This window comes from Anas platyrhynchos, chromosome 2, assembly GCF_047663525.1.
Source record: "Anas platyrhynchos isolate ZD024472 breed Pekin duck chromosome 2, IASCAAS_PekinDuck_T2T, whole genome shotgun sequence".
NCBI lineage: Eukaryota > Metazoa > Chordata > Aves > Anseriformes > Anatidae > Anas > Anas platyrhynchos.
In genome coordinates, this window is record NC_092588.1 from 140,826,407 (window position 1) to 140,845,510 (window position 19,104).

General features: G+C 40.7%; 1 protein-coding gene and 1 long non-coding RNA gene across 3 annotated transcripts in view; both read right to left on the bottom strand.

Annotated features, from left to right (window-relative positions):
• The window catches only part of PIP4K2A (phosphatidylinositol-5-phosphate 4-kinase type 2 alpha), a 107,752-nt gene that overhangs the window by 80,046 nt on the left and 8,602 nt on the right, over positions 1–19,104 (bottom strand). The gene's annotated exons all lie outside the window — the stretch shown is intronic.
• On the bottom strand, positions 1,509–18,808 carry LOC110354598 (uncharacterized). The gene is made up of 2 exons (XR_011807028.1): positions 16,616–18,808; positions 1,509–1,896 (listed from the first exon to the last, which is right to left on the bottom strand). It is a non-coding gene; the product is annotated as an uncharacterized lncRNA (long non-coding RNA).

Here is a 19,104-nt window from a genome sequence, read left to right on the forward strand (position 1 = left end):
GCTGAATGTCACTGTTTTATAGTGGGCACTGCCCCCACCACCTGTTCCATGCAGTTGTCTCTTGACACACAGGTAGCTAAAATGGTATATTGCAAGAATTGAAGAGTTACACCTTGGGAAGGAAAGAATGACTTATTTTTTCTCCTCCAGGACAACAAAATAAGCTACTACTACCGTTACAGAAATCTAAAGAAAGAACCCACAACTGTTACATGTACTTCATAAAATCCTTTTTTACTCCAACAAGGTATGAAAAACTGTTACTATTGAATTTTAAAGCAGAAACACTGGTTTAAAGTTAGTAACTCAGGCTATTTCACAATAAGTCTTATTGTAAAGGAAAGTCCCCGTTTCCAGAATCGCTCTTAGCATCCGTTTTTATATCAGAGCAAAGTCAAAAACATCTAGCCCACACATCTGCAGACAGAAATCCAAGCATATAATCCATAGAGTCCTGAAGCTAACAAAAATAATCTGTGAATGAGGTTTTAATTTTTTCCCCATGTCTTATTTTCAAGTGCCTGGGAACATGCATGTTGCTCGCACTGATGTTTAGTTTTCAGATTTTTCAGACTGACCCAGGTAGTCAAGGTTGCTCTGTAGGTAGTAAGAAGTTGAAACCAATAGGATGACAATTTTCTCCCATGTTTTAAAGCAGCACTCGCTTAAAATGGCCCATTTAACTTTTCAGACAGCCCCTTTTATCTTTGCAACCTAGTATTTTGCAGTGATCTAAGCTTCAGGCCACATTTGCCTTGTGCATTCAGTAATTTTCTGGATACAACAGGATTAAGTTTGATCCTTAAAACAACACAAGTAGGTATGAATAGGTTTACCACTTTCTATTTTCAGGGATGTCTGCAAGAGAAACCCCCAGCCCTATGCAGCTTCATGAGAAATCACTCGGGTTTCTTCAAATCCTTCAAATTACCCCTCAGAAATACATGGGACAGGGGGGTTGGGTTATTTTTGTTTGTTTGTTTAAGGAGAGCAGGGAGGGGGGAAGCAAAGGGTAGAAGGAGAAAGGAAGGCAGCTGGCTTGCTGCTGGCTGGTTTTTACATCAGCCAACACTTCTGCTGGGCAACTCCTAGCGTGGCTACCAGCAGCATGTGGCAGATGAGACCTTTGAATGTTGTTTCCTCATTCCATATACTTAAAACCTCTCTGCTATGAACAATGTGACTACATAAACGTTTCCTAAACACATTGCATATGACCTCCAAAAATTGAAATGAGCTATCTGAATGCCCAATCCATCCAGAAAATGGAACGGGCACGTTCTGGTCAGGTCGGAGGTGTAGAACCCAGAACCTGCTCTTTGAGAGCTTGTGAGGCTGGCCTTTAAACGAGCTCCTCGGGTATCACTGAGGAACGTGTAGCAGCAGCCACCTGCTTCTTGCAGCAGCCTCTCAGATGCAGAAGTAGCATCAGACAACTTTACATAGAAATTTAAAAAAAAAAATCACAAGACAGACAGCAAACTACAAAAAACAGCAAAAAGGGCAGAGGGAGCTGAACCAGAGCTTTATTGTGATTAAATCACTATATACAATCTAAATTGCTTGATTTAATCCAGTTATTCACTAGAGCCAATCAAATACAATTGATGAGCATTTAGTTTCTTTTCAATATAAAAATGGCATCCGTATCCAACATCCAAGCGATGGGGACAGTAAGAGGTTAATGCTAGTAACCAAGAGTAAATTTATTTATTTATACATTTTCTCTTCAACTCTTTCTACCGGCAGTACAATTTTTCATTAAAAATGGGCTAAGCAATCTGGCTCACACAGGTAGGCATTACATTGTCCTTACTGGAACACACCACTGGAAAGCACTGTTTTTTTAAGTGCTGTTATTTTCTTCACACTTCAGTTTGCTTGCTGCATTAGAATCTGTAAAATACAAATATTCCAACAACAAAAAAAATATTTTAGTGGCATATTTAGTAATTATTTATTATTATAGGTATTTCAGTGAAAAGCTAGAGAGAACAAAATGGCAAAGAACTGCAGTGCTAAAGGTTTGTCTGCCCTGGACAGGGGAGCTGATGTACCTTGAAACCGTGCTGTTCCCAGTTCCAACAGAAGGGGATAAGGCAGCCATCCCCTTCCTGCTCCCCAAAACACTCTGCTTGCATTACTTTACAGGGCTGTACTGGAATAAAACAGCACGTACCATTTATTAGGATGAGGGCACAGTGCCTTCGCAACTTTGTGGTAGCTTGCATTCAAGCATATACATGGGCTGTGGAAGGACCCATCATTTCACCACTCAACTCAAAATACTACTGAAAAAACCCTACTGATACTGTTTTGACACCTAAACTCCCATTAGCAGCAATTTCCCATCTCCACCACAAGAGTTGGATTTCTAGGAGGCTGAAGGCAAAAGTGAGTTTTAGGGAGAAAATTTATCTAACATTATAAGTTAATAGAAATGTTAAGAATTAAAAATTCCCAGGCATTACCAAGCTTTTACATTTTTATTTTTGTAGATTTTGTTCTTCTGTCTCAGCAAAGCGTAAGTGTTTTTCTTTCTGGGGGTCACTTACAGTGATTGCTGCTGTGTTTAGGCTGCAAAACATGCAGGGAAACGTTCCTATCTTTACTTTAAAGATGGGTGTCTGTTTCTGAATTTTAGCAACAGTTTAAGTTCAGACTTCAGAAGGTGCTAAATTCCTTAAAATCCACGTGGATTTGAAGAGCATGGCTCATTGCGTTTTATGGAGCCTATATAATAGCTCAAAGAGTGCCCAAAGGGGACGATCTTGCTCCCTCCCACACAAGCCTGCTCCCTGCAACTTGCAAAGGGGAAGGAGGAACAGGACAGTTTTCTGCTATCATAAGGAGTTAAATCAACTTCTGGGATCCCTTTTAAGTACAATCCAGCCTGAAATCACTTGTGCGCTCCCATGCAGTGGATGTTGCAGTACGGAGGTATTCTGCCTATCAGTTTGCAGATTACTTCCATGACACAAACATCAACTTTGAAGTCTAAATATACTTCTGTGTGCGGAAAGTCCCAACACATTCCTCCTAGCCTTAAGAGAAGCTTAAGAACAACATTAAGAATTTTTATTAGAATACCACTGTCTGATGACTTTTAAAACTTAAGAAACAATCAGAGGTTAATAAAGAAAAGGGTAAGAGGTATTCCATATTAGAGCAAAAGACAAATACGGGTAGGAGGGTAGGTTGGGGTATCAGTGCTTACTGGTTTCAGCCTGCTGTCCCGCACCTACTGGCACCCAAGGGTGAAGACAGCCTGGCTTCCCTTCCAGTGTTACTGCACAGCCAACTCCTGCCACCACTGGCTTCACCGTGCATCCTCAAAAGCAACTCAGAAGATGAGAGTTAGCTGCCCCATCTCCCAGGAAAGGTTTTCCTCCATCAGACTCGGTGATACACAGGTCTCTCAGTTTTTGAGACTGACCATTACAGTCTTAATTCAAGAATAATTGAGTTAAGCCGTGCAACAAATGCTATCTTCTTTTTAAAGGTGTTACAGATGCTTAACAACCCCTTAAAGTGAAACAAGGTCAAATATTCACTGCCCTAAGAAACACAGAAAGAGGGAGAAGTTAGCACACACAAGAAAACCAGGTGTATTTCCATCCTCTCCCAAGCATAGCAACTGGTGACTGACTTACATGGAAGGTTATTTATTACTAGTACCGCATACGGAAACAGTAGAGAGGTTTAAGAGCTTTTCTATTGGAAAGTACATCTTTAATGTTTTTCAAGTCATCTTTTCCCATCAGCTCAATTTACCTGAGCAACTTTAAGGACGAAGTCTCACAGAGCATGTAAGATGTGCTTTATGGCACAGAGGGCAACAGAATCTGGTCACAATCTATCTGGATGCCTCAAGTCCACCAGAAAACGTTATGCTGAATATAAACCATGTAACCTTTATGCTGTCATAAGAAATTCTACTTTAATTATTAAAATACTTTATAATAAAAACTTTCCTATAAATAAAACGAGCACGCTAACCAGGAAGCCTTTAACTGCACATATTACACATTACTCAGAAGTAATCGTTATTTTCGTTTAATGCTTTGATGTTTATGTCACAAAAATCAGATTAGTAACTCTGCCCAGATCCTGTTAAAGCCCAAGCAAAGCATCAAAGCAGTTTTATTGTTTTTGTTAGATACTGTAAAGAGATTACACAGTGTCCATCTCTGACCATTCGCTGTAATTCCTTTATTTCCCTTCAGCCTTACATTTTTTCCATTAAGTCTCAAATGGAACAAGCGGCAGCTTTGGACTTTGATAAAAGGTCACATCTCATAACTTTGTACTTTATTCATCTCCTCAGCTAAAAGTTTTAGGAAAAAAAAAATAAAATAGCAGCTCGTTCTCAGCCATCTCCTAACACAAAGCCAATGATGGTGGTATTATTCCATGCAAGACTAGATTTTAGTCACTGTTTCAGAAAAGAAGTGAGAGGGAACTAACACAGCACCAGAAATACACAGACGCCGATGGAGGCCAGTGGTCCATAAAAACAAGCACTCAGTCACTGCTGGATGATGCAGCACTTGAGGTAAAGGCTTGAAACTTGACCGTAAAATTCCTGTGTTTGAAAAAAGCTATTAACCTAGCTGCTGCTGCTATTACTTGAATCGAGGAAGCAATCTTTAATTTTAGCTGAGGTGGTGCATTGAGGACAAGGGCAAGATTTACTTCCTACAATAAACTGCTCAGCAGAGCTTTCCCTCTACCCATTCTTTTACAAGGGAAAGTAAGGTTCAGCATTTCGATTATCTAGGTGGGCAACTTTAAGCATGAAGATTAGATGGTAAAGCGAGAACTGAACACGGGTCGTGATTATCAGTTGCCTCCCTTACCAACCCTTATGAACCTTTTGTACAGTATCTAACATAAAATTGATTGAAGTCTCCCAGGTTAAACCAATGAAGGGAACGTTAAGTTATATCAGAGCAGCACCCTCTGCGTGAGCTCATTCGAGTAACTACACATTGCAACATCTGATCAGAAACATTTTTATTTAGACTATTTTAGTAACAAATATGAAACACATAACCAAACTTCAGAGAATTTGCCAGCAAGCCGTCAGAGCAAGAAAAACAAAACCAAAAACACCCCACACAGTACTAGTGTTTTAAGTTTCAAATTCACTACAGCAAGATCATAAGAATTCAATTAAATTTCTACTGTGCTAAAAAAGTTTAAGAAATAATACAGAAAATATACATAAATTATGAACTGGAGTAGCAATAACTTGCCACTGACAAAGCAGATGTCCATCACCTTGACAGTTTAAAATTCAGTGCTCTTCTTGCAATGTAGACAGCAATGAAGCCTATAGTATATCACAGTGATTTGTGATCAAAGATTAAAGATAGCTTATATTATCTAAAACCTCAAATTTGCAACTCTTCATAGGAATAGCATCATATTTAACAGATAAATTTTAGACAAACTTGAGATACGTAATGTAAAGGTAGAAAATTCCATAAAAATTCTTCTGTGAGCACCTTTTAATGTGAAGCAAACCCATCAAAATAACAACCTTAACACGCTGGACTTTCAAAGACATGACCCCCAGGTGTCCCTAGCAGCCCTGTCTGAGATATAGCACAAGGTCACAGTGCAACAACAGCACAACATGAGCAGATGCTTAAAACTGAAAGCCCACCCAGCCCAGCCTTCTGTGTGACAGCACCTATAAATAAATACCTTGGGGAACAGTGTAAGAAGTGAACACACATGCAATTTTCCCTGGTTTCCACATAGCACAGAATGTAGTTTCTATTTAGCAAGACTCAATGGGTTAATTTAATAAAAATTCATCCACTATAACCCACCTAAAGTTTTAGCACCCACAATACCCTTTAGCAACGAGTTTGACACCTTGCTGCAAGAACCACAACTTGCTTGCAACTTGAACCTGGCTCCCATATCTTGCATGGCAAAAGTCAAAAGTTGCTTCTTACCCAATCCTCAGCTTAACTCTTGATTTTTAAGACTTATTACATATTCATCAGTCACCTTTTTCCACACAAGAGTCTTGACTCATTAAGGAGTTTTTTTTTTTCTTCAGAGCTGTTCCAAGTTTTTGACCATTGCTGTTGCCATCATCTGAGCTTTCAGCTCTACTGTATTTCTTGGCACGAGGAGAGGATTGTAGCATTCAGGATGTCACTGCAAGCTGGATTTACACAGTGCCATGGCAACCTTGTCTGGTTTCCTCTTTGTTCCTCTTCTAGTAATTCACAACAATTGCGTGTTGGATTCCCATCGCATGGTGGCATAACACCAAGATCTCACTTCTGAATGGTTATGGTCAGCTTTGATAAAATCTTCATGTCCTGTATCTGTCTCCTTGTCACACTGAGAGATCTAGGTCTTATGAGTTGTCTAGTTATTTTCTTCATAAAGTGGTTTGCGTTTTTTCACCTCCATTTTTTAGTAGCATCTTTTTGAATGAGATAGACTTTGGGATTGTATTTGATATTGTATTTGATTGTACACATTAGAAATGCTTAAATTTTCCTATAAAAAAAAAATCAAAGTAGTCTACTCTCACCTAGCATTTATTTGAGCCTTTCTATATGATGACAAGTTTAGAGTAAGCACAACTAGTCCACAATACTGCTGTAACACAAGCAGACACTTCCACTGATCCTTAAATTATATGATTCAGCCCCTTTAAAAAAAAAGGGGTTAAAATATCCAGAGACAGAAGCATGGGCTTGATAAAGTTAGATTTACGTCTGTTTCTCTCAAAAAAAATAATATCTGGCAGCGATTTAAGTGGTAGCTGAACTTTATTCGTTGGCCAGCTCCTCCTCTCACTGCAATAAACCCTGTTTCCACATAAGTAGTTTATATTTTAATTAAAAAAAATAATCACACACAGCCCCAAGCTTCATCATCTAGCCAGTGCAGCAGTTCACTGGAAGTCAATCCATTCAGAGATTGATGTACTTTTGTAGACAGAGTCCATGCAGATTTTTTGACAAACTGCACAAACTCATTCACAAACAAGCTCACCGTATTTTGTTATAAAACCCAGACTACTACCACAAAACAACTGCACAGCAGCAGCTTGCTACTTGTGAACTACTCTCAGCAGAGTGCCTTTACACCAGCCACACTGCACCAGTAACTCCGGGTACAGAAGGCTTCAGAAGAGCTCATACAGAAACAAGATTAATCTGGGAAACACATTTTCAAATGAGATGACATGTAAAAACCGTACATTTATGCTCACAGACGTGATTAGTTGCAATCATTAACATTACCCACATATCTCACATTTATGTTGCTTACAGATGGGCTATCTACATGTCTTATCACATACTGGTACATTACATTTGTGGGATAAGCTATAGCAGCACCACCATCTGTTTTCATTTCATGCCTTGGGTCTATAGCAGTACAGGAGTTTAGGGACAAGGGGAGATGGAGTGAATCACTTTGCAGGAAAGTGAAGGGATTCACCTGGAAGAGCATACAGGTAGGTTAGCAGTTCAGAAGCACAGGGTGCTGCACTCCAATGTGCAACAAAGAGGAACAGATCAGGTTCTACATTAATCCCATAGGTTGCTCCCCAGGCAAGCAATCAAACCACTCATTTTCATTAAAGATGCCACTTGCCAATGCCTGGCTCCCCAGCAGAAGCAGAGCCTGGACAAGAGCAAAGTCATTGAGGATCTGTCCTCTGGTACAGAGTTTAACAGATAGAAAGTATGTGGCTTGGGGGTGGGGAGGCTGCAGTCAAGCTCTGGCTTGTTTTCTGCCTTCTGGAAGAGTTCCTGCATAGCCAGAAGAGCTTTAAAGGACAATTAAAGATTTCTGAGAAATGCAGTGAAGAAGCAGGTGAACAGAGCCGTTCTCTCCCACCTTCTGAAACGGAGACATGAAAAATACCTCCATCACCCTTTCTGAGAACTGCTGTGTCTGAACACTAGTTAGAAACACAAAAAACAACACATATACAATACCACAGGAAACAAAAAAGCCCCGCAGGCTGCAACACAGCATGCAGACATCTGAGCTCGTGCTAAACCCACAGCTTGCACTAGAAGCTGTCAGTGCACAGCACCTCAAGCTTAGGTGAGCTGCTTACATTAACCACCGTGCCCAGCACACTGCAGTTCCCAGGACCCAGATCGGCTCTCTGCCACCATGAGAATCTCATTTTCCTTCCAAGATTAGTCTGGCTCTTAATGTCATTCTTACCATTGATCAGTGCCACACATCCCAAAAGGGCAGCACTGTTCTTTATTTTGCAGCCATGCATTCATTAGCCAAGCCTCAAACAGAGAAGACTCAGCGTTGTACAACAGCAGGTAATTGGTCTTATTAAAAAAAAAAAAAAGTCAATTCAGTCAGGATCCTGGCTTAAACATTTGAGAAGTCTGGGGGGAGCAGACTAAGATCATTTCCAACAGACATTTGCCGTATTTAACTCTGAAGATCATATTTATACAGATTTTGAACTGAAGCATTTCCTACAGGAATTAGTAACTGCTCATCTTTAACCTGATCCTTTAATATGGAGTGCTCCCTATACACAATTTTGCAGTTGAGGCCCTCATGCACCTCAGGAACTTTTGCTAAGAACACTAAAAATAGATTACTTGATAAGATTGAAAGAGTTACATAAATCAGTAATTTAAAACAGCCTCATCTTGTTTACTTACAACTTAAGCTGAGGATATGCAAGTTACCTAACTTTTTTGGTTTGGTCAGATGCTTGCACTGAATGACTGGATGTGCACAACAGGAACTGAATGTAAGTGGATAAAGGTGGTGCACTTAATCAAAATAAAAACTTTACCAAAAATAAAACATGTATTTTAACTCCTGAGAAACATTAGTTTTAAGGAGATGGGTCCTGTGCTGACACATAGGACAAATTCCCCTCTAAAAATTACACAGCAGCTATGTACAGGAACAACTGTTCTTCCCACCTTGTATCAGGTATTTCTTCATGTATTTCATGCAACCACCTTGGAGCAACAAGTTACTGTCACTTTTTGTATTGAGGCCTCTACAGGAGGAAGGAAAACTATGAATTTACATTCAATCCAAAAAACGTGTATTGAATAATTGTTAAAGACTGTGCATCAGTTCTTAAACAAAACAGGTATGAATATGTAATGCCACGGAGCAAGCTCTATACTTGCAATAGTGATAGAATTAATTTTCTCATCAGTTCCTAGAATACTTACTATATGGATAGCACATTTCAGAACAGTTTCTTAGAGATTCAGAGTTTAAAGGCAGGGCACTGCTTTACCCACAGCGCACAAAAGATTTGCAAATACTCAAAGCAAACATGATTTTTCAGTCTTCCCTCAAAAAAAAAAAAAAAAAAAGTGTTTAAAATAAGATTTTTAATACTTGGCACATTTAACATACAAACAAAATGCATGCTTGGCATCCAAGTACTCAATATTTCTTTAGTCTTTAAAACATACTGAAATGAACATATACATCATGCCCAGCACATCAGCAAAACGTAGTCACTTAGCAGTATGTTTTTCAGTGATGGATAGAATGAAGCTCCTTCGTTTTACCTCCCTTAGCTTTAGCCTCCAGATAATTTTTCTAACCCCTCTGCACAATATACATTCCCATTTCTTTAACAGCCAGGATGCTGTTTTGCACACAATAGCCTCCCGTCATTATACAGCCTTGATTCATCTCTTCAACATCAAAAATGCTGAGCAAAGACATAGGAGTCTTGTTTAAAGATGTGCTAAATATTGCTGCGGTCTTATCAGATACACGGTGAAGCTTAGCATGAGCTGAGAAGCCTGGCTACACAAACACCTGCCTAATCAACTACAACATTATTTGCAAGCTAACTAGAAAATTAATTTTACTAACCAGCGCAAGAATCAAAAGAAAAATGCAATAATGAATCAGGCCTTTTTAATGAATAAAAGAAATCATGATTTAAAGATCAGACCTCTACAATAAGATATCGTAGCATATCTAATGGTGCTCTGAGACACTGCAAATTTTATTGCAGAACTTAAGACTGATGGAATGACAAGGGCAGTTCAATGATGTTAGAAACGTCTCTAGACAATACAGTGACATAACTGCAGTGACAATGCAATTATATTCAAGTAACTGGGAACAAAAAACAACCAAGCGAGGATTAAGAACCTAAATGACTTCTCCACTCATTCAGTTAGGCAGCCTTTATTTCTTTTGAAGACACTTTATCTGAAGGCTCCTTAAATACTTGTCTTTACGATAAGTTTACTGATGCACACCCATTCACTTGGTAAACATTTACGCAGTTACAGTTTGCATCAGTTGTCCAGAATATTTTCCAGGGAAAGCATTATTTCACTTTTCTTGCTCCTGAATTCAGTTAGACTGACTTCTTGACGTGACAATCCCTTAATGCAAGCACCTCCTAATACACTTCTACACAGAAGAGCTGAACTAATCCCACATCCAGTCACCTGCTCTCATGATCACACCAGCACTCCTGCAAATATTACAGTAATCTACTTCCCCCCCTTCTCCCAAGCTAGGTACAGCATCAAAGAGAGATACATTTGTGAACATTTTAACAGGAATGCACTTTTACAGCTACCTTCATCTTTGACAGCAGCCTACCAAATCTTACATATTTATTCTTCAGGGTCTGAAATGTGAGAAATTTTCAAATTTTTCTAAATTAAATGAAAAGAACCACCTCATTCTGCCACCTCACTTTAATGTGTTCTCTACACTGACACATCCAGAAGCATGAAGGCTTGCCCTGTCATTCCATTGCTTTGGACCAGGGAGGTGATTGTTGCTCTGTACTCAGCAGAGTGGGGCCACACCTTGAGTACTGTGTTCACCTTTGGGCCCCTCACTACAAGAAGGACATCAAGGCCCTGAAGTGTGTCCAGAGAAGGGCTACGAAGCTGGTGAGGGGCTTGGAGCACAAGTCCTGTGAGGAGCGGCTGAGGGAGCTGGGGGTGTTTGGTCTGGAGAAGAGGAGGCTCAGGGGAGACCTCCTTGTACTTTACAGTTACCATAAAGGAGGTTGCAGCAGGTCTCTTCTCCCAAGCAAGAATAGATACAGGAAGAAATGGCCTCAATGAGAGGTTCAGTTTGGATATTAGCAAAGATTTCTTCACTGAACGGGTTGTGCAGCATTGGAGCACACTGTGCAGTGGTTGAGTCACCATCCCCGGAGGTATTCAGATGTGTAATGTGGTGCTTAGGGACATGGCTTTGTGGTAGACCTGGCCGTGCTAGGTTAATGGTTGGACTTGATGATCTTGGAGGTCTTTTCCAACCTAAATGATTCTGTGATTTACAACCTTTTCACCAACAGAAAAATGGACAGGCAGATAACTGATCCAGCAGGCCTGGGGCCAACCTACAAGCCTGAAGCCTTGTCAAAGGCCCCATCCACCACACCACAATTCTGCTATGGTGGATTTTTTTGTTTAATAGCTCATTACACCAGCAATAAAACAGACTTCAGAACAAATGCAGCAATGTTTCTTGGGAGGATCTGAGGCTGCTGACAAATATTGTAAAGCTTTTGAAATGCCTAGTTGTTTTTTGTGTGTGTGTGTGTGTGTATATGGAACCCTAGGAAATGTAACGCGGTGGACTACATACTCACGTAACACTGATGTTTCAGCCCTTATTGTGCTTGACATAGGGAAGAACTATGTCATGAGGATACCAGATACCTGATCTTTTGAGTATTAAAACAGATTTTTAAATGAAATACTAATATTTAGAACATTCATTTTAACACATACAGAAATATGAAGACCCAGACTCAGTGTCCATAGTTAAATTTAATCAAAATACACTATTAGCACCTGGAAGTCTTCCAGGAGCCTTCTGTGTCCTTGGCCATCTGCCAAGACAGCTGATTACATTTTAAGTCTGCTGAAATTACAAGGTTGTATTTGAATACACCATTCTCCACTTTTGGTAGGGTATTTACAGTTTTTTTGTCACACATATAAAACGTAGCTACCTCACTACCAATGTTACATTTGCACTTTACCAACACAACCAGACATACTTGGTGTCACCTAGATTTCAGATATGTTTGGTTCATTTTGCAAAGCAGTTACTAACCATTACACTTCAAGTTTCTTCAGCCATAGGAAAGCAAGGAACTAGTGACAGCTTACATGAACAAACCATAGCTAGCACCAAGATTTGAATCCATGTATGAAACATGATCTACAGAGACAAAACTAAAGTTCAGGTATTGGCCAGTACTTTCTATAAGTATGCTGGAGTCAAGCATCAAAATTCCTGGTTCAAAAACCTCACTCAAGTTCACTGCTAAGCACAGTCAGGGTGTGCAGCAGCAGATAGCTCTTACAATAGCATTGTGTGGAAAATGCTGAAAGGGGTAGGAAGCATGGAAAGCAATCACAATGATAAAGTCTTTACAATACATCATCAAAATGAGCTGAGGTAGCTTGTCCATGTCCCAAGAATACTGGGGAGTATTACACCTCCTAAGAATATCTGAATATGCATGCAGTCACAATTCTTTCTGGATACCTTCAGACAACAGTATTATTTATTTAAGATATCAGAGAATATCCAGGATACAAAATATTATAAAGTTAGACAGTCATGATTCATATAGCTCTTATAAGAACAGTAGAAAAGTTAGCAGAAACAAACAAACAAAACAAAACAACAACAAAAAAACAGCATCCTGGTTCTGAGTACTTTAGAAGTATTCAATGCACAAGACTTATTCAGAGTTACTTCAGCTCCGAAGATTCCTCAGGCCCAAAGTAGGGCTTGCTGTCACTAAAAAAGGAAGAGCTAGAACACTTGCACAAAGCAGATGCATCATAACTCATGCACAGCCTGAAATCTGGTGTTGAAAGCACACTAGCACCTTAAGTATTGCCAAGTATCAGATCTGACGTATGGAAGCCTAAGAGAGTAAGAAATTGAAAATGCTCATCGTCAGACCAATTCATCATCATCAGAACGACAAACTCAGAAGACTTTACCATACAGCACAGTGCTACAGAGTTCATTTTGTTCATCCACTGCTCTGGCTGCAGCTCCACAGCCGTCTAAGCCAGCGTGAGCGCTGGATCCAGCACTCCTACCCCCTGGCATTTGACGTGCCTTTTGTTGAGCTCGGTTAGCGGAGACTGACCTGAGCAGCAGCCAGCAGTTAGATCAGCTTAGGCTGTGGTTTTGCAGCCTTTTGCTTCATGGCTGAGCTGAATTACACAGCTTGCCACTTGGCAAGTGGGAGCAACCTCACTTCCCCTGCCCCCCTCTCCACTAACCCCATTTCATAAGAAGGCAAGCTGGTCCCATCTATGATCCCAGGAAAAGTGAGAAGGAAAAAAAAAAAAAAATGCAAACCCAGACTTTTTGCCAGATTAGTTTCTGGTCTTTTAGCAAGCTGAATTGATTTACTGGATGATCAGACAAATACTAGAGCCAGCATAAACTAAGCAGGAGGCACTGGGCCTCCTGTTATTAAAACCAGATGCAGCTGGGAAGGGCTTGACCGGAATCATTCATCCCTTTACCTTATACCACAGGTAGTGCTGCTGATCGGATGTGACTTGTACTGACTAGATGTAGTTTAGTACAAAGACTGCCTAAGAAAAGGCTAGCTACAAACAGCTCTCTCGGGAGAGAAGTCTCTTGAATTTGAAGCATGTCTTCTGTTGGAGTGGCAGAGAGAAGAGATTTAAGAGAGTCTCAAAAATACCTCTTAAAATGTTGTGTTGGACAGCAATCGAGAAAGCTTTCAGTAAGCTAGTTACCTCTCATGAAGCACATGGTAATGCATGGCAACTTCATAGAAAATTGTCATTTCTAGCAGAGTCCTCTTACATTTTTTGCCCATGTAAATTACACATGCTTGCTTGAGACAACTATAAAGTAATACTGCTATGAGATTTTTCAAGTCCAATATGAGTGAGATTAAAATCTCAATGAACAAGGCTGAAGGGACACACGACTCTGAGCAAAGCACCTTCTCCCCTTGTGAGGGGGTCAGACCAGACTCCAACCACTCCTTGCAGCCCATGGGGGCAATCCTGCCCCTGCCTTGGGCACTGCTACTTGCCAGACCCCACCAGAAATAATTACTTGTTTTCCTAAAAGTAACTCCTCCTTCCCAAAAGTTTTTTTTCTGCCGCATTAGTTAACAGCCAAGCTCACAGTAAGGTTAGGGTGGGAAAAAATAGGGCTAAGAGCAACAACTCTTGCTGCTGGTAGGAGGTAAAAGTGAAGCAACATATCACAGCTGAACCACAAGTTAAAGTTACCCACTCCAAGACTCCCATATGCACTCAGATTCTCACAGCACACGTAGATGCAAATTACTTGTTGGTCTGGCAAATTGCTCCTTGGCGTATGCATAAACTGTCCTCACAGGAGGGATTTACTAAGACAGTCACAGACAGGAAGGGGACAGGCACAGAAATGAGTGCAATGCACATTCAAAACTAGAAGACGAGAGATCCTATAAGCATGGAGAAAGTACACTGTTCCTTTTCTGTACTGAAGACCTCCTTACATGACGTCAGGAAGAAGTCTCATACCAGAAGACTAATCGAAAAAATAGAAGCATTTTCCAATTTCTGCGCAAAGATGCTGGAGAACAGGCAAAGGTTTCTGTACTACTTGCTGAAAAAAAAAAAAAAAAAAAAAAAAAGGCCCAAAGCATTAAATGCCAAATTCTAAGATGGATGAAGTCTAACACATTAACTTCTAGGTTCAACAATAGCCTTAGGCTTGGTGTTGGTGTCTCTCGCTGGTACAAACAGAAGTGTTTCCAAGATCCAAAAAAAGTTACTATGGATTTGGACTGTCTGTACTCCAGTTTAAAAATAAGAGACTGCACCTCCATTTCCTCCACATTTTAGTTTGGTTGGCATTTGCAGCGAAGAAAAAACCTTCTGCAGAAAGGAGAAACACAGCCCAACTCTCAGCATGTTCTCCCGCCCACTAATTGCTACCACCAGTGCTTAAAAAGGCCACGAGGAGAATTAAGTAATTTTGGTAGTTATTTTAGATTAAAGCAACTCACATCACACCCTTGTCCTCCCTGCTCCCCCCACACAAAGTTAATTTTCCGTGGGGCACCGCTGAGGTGACAGCGCTGGGTTTTAGTTGGTGCCACCCCTCTCTTCTCACTTTGTCTCACCAGGACAACGAAACCATGCTTTTATTGCACATCTCCACCAGAAATTAGAGAAGCACAACTGTCCCAAAACACAAGGCCCCAAACGCAGGACCTCCACACCCTAGGTTATGCCCTGTCCCCTTCCCAACAGGGGCAGGGGAGATGCAGTGCCAGCTTTAAGCAGCTGGAAGTCTCTTGGAGCAAAGTGATTGCACTGCAGCTTTACTGGCTTCAGGTTAGGTTATTTTGTGCTTCCTGAACTTAAGCACTCCTTGGAGGAAAAAAAAAGATAAATAATTGAAGCAGTTCATTAGTAAATCACCATGCAAAGTTAACAAGATTAATTAAATGCCTTCAGTTTCACAGCGCTGGAGTTAAATGACAAGGAAAATGTCACTGTTATGTAAATTGTTTATATTCACACAGGAAATATTTTATATTTCCAATAAAGCAACGCAACTATTCTGCAATCATAGCCTGGATAGTTAAAGATGATTAACGATGCTGTGGAGAATTTGTATTGTTAGCTTAGCTCGGCTTTGATGCAAACTTTAATCCAAAAACTCGAGACATCCACCTAAAGCATCTAATTAATCACCTCGTACACTTCAGAGTGGATTTCACTGCCCTGAACCCGAGCCAGTGTGACCTGCCTAGGTGGGGAGATCTCACCGGGTTTGGTTGCTTATCTAGCACAGTGTCATCTAACACACCTTTCCTTTCCAGCACAGCTGCAGAGCTGCCTGCTCGGAGAGGGGCAAATATATGTAAATAGACTGGATCAAGGCTTCAGGAAACACGAAGTTTATAGGTTAATCAGGCAGAAAATCAGCTGTTCTGTCCTGGAAGGCACAGCAAAATTCAACAATACCAATCTTTTGACTAGTCCGTTTCTAAAAAAGAAGAAAGAAAATTGCAAGCTGCCCTCAGTTATGCAGTGGCAGTGCTGTGACTCACAGCACATTGTTTATTTTATGCTCAAGGAGTCTAAAAGCCGAGCGTTTCTGTTCCTGGTTTGTCAGGCTTGCTGTAAAAAAAATAAATACATCTCTCAAGCCTCAGTTGTGAAGAGCCACTGCAGTGACAGCTCCCAAACCATGTCCAACATGAGAGGTGAGACTTTATGCTCCTCTCCACCCTACCCTGAGCTCTAGGCTGCTGTATATATCCAAAAACTTGGCCAATACTGGCAGTAGTTTTAAAAACACTTCTCTCACAGAAGCCTGATCAAGAAGTTTGGCACAAATCGTTCCAACAAACTATGGCACAACTGCATCAACAGCTCTAGGGCAGGTTTAGCCTTCCCGAACTGAAGGCATTTCAGCAAGCAAGAGATCATTTTCATCAACTAAGTATATAAGGTTACAGCCTATATATAACTAACCTATATGGTTACAGCCTGTAGAACTTTAAATAAAACATTTGGCACATCAAGCACACAAGGAGAGGGAAAAAAATGACTACCTGGGCATCTGCCATCAGCCCACATTTGAGCCTGGTAAGAAAAATGGGGTGTACCAGAAGCACAGCACAAAGCTCTGGATATTCGCTGCGGTGCCTGGAAAGTGAGATACAAGATCAAGCTTCATTCTGAGGCAAACTTTTTCTGTTCAGTGAAATGGGATTATAAAAATGAGAAAGTTTTCATCAGCATTTCATAAATACATGAGTTAGCAGAGAAATAGTGGAGGAAGTTTGTGTCAGGAGACTTGCATGCTTGGGGTGTGGGTATTATGGACTGATCAGCCTCTAATGAGTGTGTCAATCCCAACACAAATAAAATGCAGGATAGAAAGCTGTGGGAGAAGGCAGCTGTGGCAGAATCTTGATTATCAAGTCCATCTTTTGTAGGATCTCTGCCTAACCTTCAAAAGTTCATATTGTCATTTATGGAATACCCAAACAGACTTTCTACAAGTCCAGAAACATACTTTTTGGACAAGTAAATTGCAGAGTTACAGTAAGGTTTTTCCCCTTTCCCTAAGTTTACAGGCCCAGCGCACTTTAACAGTTTAAATGACTTTTTCCATGAGTCAAACAAGACTTCCATTTCTAACAGCACATTTTCCCTCTTCACTTGTTAAGATTAGATCCTAGATGTTATTTCCTTATACACTTTGCCTGATTACCAGTGCTGTTCTTGGGATGGCAAGGTTCTTGAGGGATCTTTACAATAGCACATGTGAAACTCTTAAAGCTTTCTTCAAAGTACTTGGAGAATGAAGCTGCCAAGACTTCAACATACTTTGAGAAATGGACATAAAATAAATTAAGTTAGGGTTCAATTCCTTAGTCTATCAAATAAAGGAGAAGACCAAACAGCTGGCAGGAATCTGACAAGCCAATTTTGAGCTCAGACAAACTTGTCAGCTAGGAAGGTAATGGTAAATAATGGAGAACGTGTAGCTTGATGCTTTACTAACTCAGTCCTGTTACTTGTTCCACCTACCCAAAGGTGTAGTATTAAATTTCTTCTGAGTGACCAACTAGCATCAGCATTTGAATTGATTTTCAGCAACAGGGAAGTTGTAGCAGTGAAAAAAAACTTGTCCAGGTGAGTAGTTATACAACTTTCATCTTGAAAAATATGCAACCAAAACTATATCCTTCCTTTAAAGAGCCTATGTTGGTATTTTTGTGCTTGCCATGTCAGAAACGAATTAGATTAGTCTCCCAAGTTAACTCTTTTCAAATAATTTGATCTGCAAATCCACCATATCTACTAAACACAGGTGACTGCTGTACCTGGGGGGCAAAAAAAAGTCCTAGCAAGTGACAGAAAAGGAAAAAAAATCCTTCCGATTCCAATCAGGAAAAAGGCATAGAGCACTCCAAGATTCAAGGGTTTGATACTGTTTTGCTTTGACATGCAGCAGTGGAGCACTGAAGAGGGAAGAGTGCAGGACTGCTAGCCAAGAGACATCTGAACCCTATTAACATCCCCAAGCCAACACAGCCCGAGGGCATAGCTCATTCCAGTGAAATAACCAGCTACAACTGCCTGCAGCTGTAGGTAGGAAAGAGAAAGCAGCATTGTTGAATCAGCTGAAGACCAAAATAACAGCTGGGGAAACTGCTACATCAGGAACTCAGGCACCTATAGCAATGGGCAAAGGCTTCTGAGAACAGGGGTCACGAGGCTTTGTGTGTGTGTGTTAACAGACCAAGATTTTGTTCCTGGAAATTATTTTCCCCCCAGTTTATAGAAGACGAGCAGTAATATCCAGAAAGCTTTTTTTTTGTTAATTCGGTCCCATCCACTGTGCAAGAGCAGCAGGCAGGCTTGCTTATCGCGGATAGCAAGTGCAGCATGAGTCAGACCAAAAACTCACCGATACGATCATTCTGCTCAGGCCCAGAAAGCACAGCTAGGCCAGAGAATCTCTTCAGCTCTCCCCCAGCCTTACCATCACCAGAGGGGGAAAAAATAAGCGAGCATCAGGAGCTGCAAGGCCCCATCCACAGGAGCCACCAGCTGCTGCCCCTCGGCCCCGTGAGTCATCTCTTCAGCCTCCATGGGAAGTCTGTGGTGGCTGAGGAGGAGGAGGAGGCCACGTATGGGCTTTTCCAGTGAAGTCAGCGTATTTTTGGCCGCTATCTTTCCCAGAAATACGACCAAGTCTTTTGAATAGCCAACTGAGAATAGGTTTAATAAGGACTTCCTCTTAGAAGCCTTACCGTAAAAATTTAATTTCAAGTGCAAGCTTTGAAATGCTGTCACTTCTTGTAGCAGACAGTCTATACATATTACACATTGAGAACTGATTTGCATACCATCTTAAAAACCGAAGTTGTACATCTTTATATAGGCTTCTTAAGCAAGTCTGGAACAGATGACAGGATTTGCTTTCACAATCAGGAAAGGCACAGAAAACCCCTAGAAACAGAAAAGCAAATGACAAGCAGAAACTCCAGAAAAGGAATTTACCTGGACAGGATCTGAGTGATTTTTT